This window comes from Triplophysa rosa, unplaced genomic scaffold (assembly GCF_024868665.1).
Source record: "Triplophysa rosa unplaced genomic scaffold, Trosa_1v2 scaffold204_ERROPOS660750+, whole genome shotgun sequence".
In the NCBI taxonomy this organism is placed as follows: domain Eukaryota; kingdom Metazoa; phylum Chordata; class Actinopteri; order Cypriniformes; family Nemacheilidae; genus Triplophysa; species Triplophysa rosa.
The window spans coordinates 84,585-88,782 of record NW_026634222.1 but is presented as its reverse complement, the minus strand read 5'-3'; positions in this window follow the sequence as shown (position 1 = coordinate 88,782).

The following is a 4,198-nucleotide window of genomic DNA, read 5'->3' as shown; positions in this document are numbered from 1 at the left end:
ATTTTACTGCTGCTGCTTTTTCTCGTTTTCCTTGTCAAATGTGTTGCTGTATTATGATCGAGCTGCGTATAAAACTTCATGGCTCTGCGGCTCACGTTTCATTGTTTTTAAATACGAGCGAGAGTTTTGTGGCAGTTTATAATACAGATGCGGTGTGGTGTTGTTTGCCTGTCGAATTAGCGCTTTACATCTTTAACAACTGTCAACAGCTTTAAACAGCTGACCAAATTCAGAAATATATGAAAACACGCTATTCCCTTCACGCGCACTCTGAACTCATTGAGAGAGAGAGAGAGACTCGCGCCTAGTCTGAAATTACAGCCTGAAAGACAAACATACTTTATGATCCACCTGTTTCTTAAGATAATGTAGAGGTAAACACTGCTGCTTGTTGAGTGGACTTTTGTCTTGTAGATATTAAATGAGAGTTCACTTTAAAATACAAATGTCATGATAATTCACTCACCCACACGTCATACAAGCCATCCATGTTTTTATTTCTTCTGTGGAAAACAAAGTGAGGCTTTTGAGAAAAGCTGTCCAGGGTTCTTATCCATATAGTCAAGTCAAGTCAACTTTATTTATATAGCGCTTTTACAATTTTATTGTTATAAAGCAGCTGTACATCAAACATATTGACTATATGCAAAACATTAAAGTTATACAAGTCAAAACAAAATAGGTGAACACACACAGAATACAGACACGCACACAGGTTCATACTGTCAGGCCGGGGCTAGCAGACTCTCAAAACCCCAGAGTCTCGTGCAGGCCGAGAACGATCAGTGCTCAAAAGGTTCCAGAACAAAAAACTTCCAAAAATGATAAAGCCAATATCCAAAACAAAACAGTCCAAAATCCAAAAGGGGAAGACAAAACAAGGTTTACCAGAGGCTGGTCAAGTTGTGAATACAGGCAAGCAAACTGATAGGTAGTGATGTTACGTTCTGAGCCGAGGCCTCGGAGCGTGTGTCGAGAAATCCTGGAAGCTTTCAGTGAAGCGCGTATCCAGGCTTGTATCATTATTTATTTATTCAATTATTTATTAGATATTATTTATTACAATGATCTTGCTTGGTCTATAAACACCATGCACTGTGCTGTGTTTTACCTTTCTGTGTTTTTCTTATTTTCTCCTGTAAAGCTGCTTTGGAACAATGCACATTGTGAAAAGCGCTATATAAATAAAATTGAATTGAATTGAATTGTATCGCTTTAGACCAATGACGTCATAGATGACGTCTGAAGCCTCGCTTCTGCCTGAGTGGTTCAGTAAGCGGTTCGAATCTTGCCGCGACATTTTGACAGCTATATAAACCAAGTACCACAATCACATTCACTGCCCTCTGCCCAGTTAAACCCAGACACGTTCCAGTTTTACAGTAATAATATTGCCTATTATGACCAAATAATTGATTTACACACATTTATTTAGTTAATTACACATTTATGTTATACAACTTACCTGTAGCTCAGTGGTAAGAGCATTTGCGTTAACAACGCAATGTTGTGGGTTCCATCCCAGGGGATTGCACATACCTATGTATAAATGTATAGGATAATGCAATGTAAGTCGCTTTGGATGAAAGCGTCTGCCAAATGCATAAATGTAAATACAATAATTATATTATATAGCACCAGAAAATACACATTATATTCATATAAATAGATGAGTCTATGTGGAAATTGATTATTTCCCTTCACCGTTATTTCTAAGCCTTAACTGGCACAAAATACAGTGTATCACAGACCACATCAGGCAGATCTGTAATGTATCTGCCTGTTTTAAACTCTTTGGCCACCAGATGGTATTGTGAGCAAATGAAGCCTCGAGAAATGAACCCTTTTGTGAACCACTTGGCTGAAAAGCTTCAATGCTTCATGAGGCTTCATCTCGCCATCACTACTGATAGGGTAATCAGGTATATTCAGGTTCATAGCACGAACAGGTACAAAAACCCCATCCACAGGGTCCAAAACACTGGTAAACAGAATGCAGGCGACGTTAAGACCAGACAATGTGAAAGGAAAACCGACAAGCTAAAATAGTGTCCGGGTAATCAGGTGCAGGTGGCGAAGAAATCAAAGATGGCTGACGGAGTGTGGTGCATGATGGGGAGTGTAGTCCGTTAAAAGTCCGGTGACAGGGATCAGTTAAACCGTGGTGTGAGCGCTGATGTAGGGGGTTTAGCCAGTCGAGGAGCTGAAGACGTTACACATACACACCCACATTCATAAAACACAACTTCACACGCACAGAGCACAATATACACACTCACTGACACACGCAAGCCGCACACACACGCGCACACACAAATATTATACGGACTATAAATTCCTATATGTAATAATAAATAAATTAAGCAGAATGTTACATTTTAAAGTTATATTAATAAATATGAAAACTTATTAATTTTACAGTTGATGTCAACAGACCCCCGGTCAGGCAAACAGTGCAAAACAGTATGCAAACGGTGGCGAGGAACCTAAAACTCCAATCGAGAAAAAAGCCCTCAGGAGAACTCAGGCCCCTCTGGCAAAAACTGCAGCATCTCTACAAGCTCGACAGTGCTTGCACAACTAGGCTAAATAAAAAGAAAATAAACATAGTAAAATGTAGATAATAGGTTTAATATTATCATTAATAATCTAGTAGCAGTTGACATTTTTGTAGTGAGGACTTGACGAGTCGCCGCTTCCCATTCTCCGCTCTACCATCAGGTCAGGCCATGAACTGCATCCTGCTCGCTGTGGTAACCTTGGAACAATGAGACAAGACTGGCTGAGAGTAGAGTACTGTTCTGTACTCTTTGATGCAACAAGTACATCAGTTGTGTTTTTGGTTCCGGTTGATCTAACTAATGCAGCCTAAACCCTCTGAAGATTTATATTATGGAAGAGTAGTGTATGCAAGATTAAAAAGATGCGTCTTTAGTCTAGATTTAAACTGACAGAGTGTGTCTGCCTCCCGGACAGTGCAAGGAAGACTATTCCAAAGTTTAGGCGCTAGATAGGAAAAGGATCTACCACCTGCACTTGATTTTGAAATTCTAGGTATTACCAACTGACAGGACGCCTGAGAGCGTAATGCACGTGAAGGACTGTAATACAAGAGGAGTTCACTCAAGTGGTGATGGGAAGTTCGGATCATTTTACTGACTCGGACCTTTGAGTCTCGTTCAGCAAAATGAACGAATCTTTTTTCGTGTCATATCATTCATTTCGTTCATTTTAGCAAAATATAATTAAAATGTTACATGTTACTTTCCTAACACATCTACTACTTATGCAAACGTTGATCACATTACAAACAATACAAAACTATAATGTTATAAGAAACAGAAAAGATGAATTCATTGTTTACCTGGGTCTTTAGTCTATGATTAGTTCACCTCCTGAGTCTTCGGGTTTGAGTGGTTCGTTCATCACGTGACAGCTTCGTAAGCTAAAACAATGCAGTCTGAGCCGGAAAGAGAATTGATTAGTTCACCTCCCGAGTCTTCGGGTTTGAGTCGTTCCTTCTTTTGTCACGTGACGTGACAGCTTTGGACAGAGAAATTAGTTAATTTACTAATTCCAGTACAGGACCCATAGAATGTTGCGCAATGCGCATACTAAACGAATCACTCCCCGAGTCACATTAAAGATTCTTTCAAAATGAACGAATCGTTCAAGAACGACCCATCACTACTCTCAAGTACTGAGGAGCTAAACCATGTAGGGCTTTATAGGTAATAAGCAAGATTTTAAAAGATTTTTAACCTGGGATTCGATAGGATGCACACATTTCGGTTCTGTTTATCGATTCCTGACTTTTTCAGTCACTCGCGTACGGTAGTGAGCGTTTTCCAGTTGTATCTGTCTGCCAGGAGGACCTTATCTCATTACGCACATGCGCAGTTCATTACAATCGGCACTACCCAGCAAACACAGAACGTTAGTATTTGGTTCCCAATTGGTTATTTTTGGGGAACCAAAAAATAATGTTCTAAGAACGTTCTTTTCAGGTTTTCATTTTTGCAACCAGAAAATAACGTTCCCAGAACGTTGCACGCTGGTTTTTTAAAAATAACCAGAAAGTAACGTTCCTTGATGGTTATTTTTTGGTTATTTTTTTGCAACCAGAAAATATCTAGAAAATAACGTTCCCTGATGGTTGTTTTTTTGCAACTAGAAAATAACCAGAAAGTAACGTTCC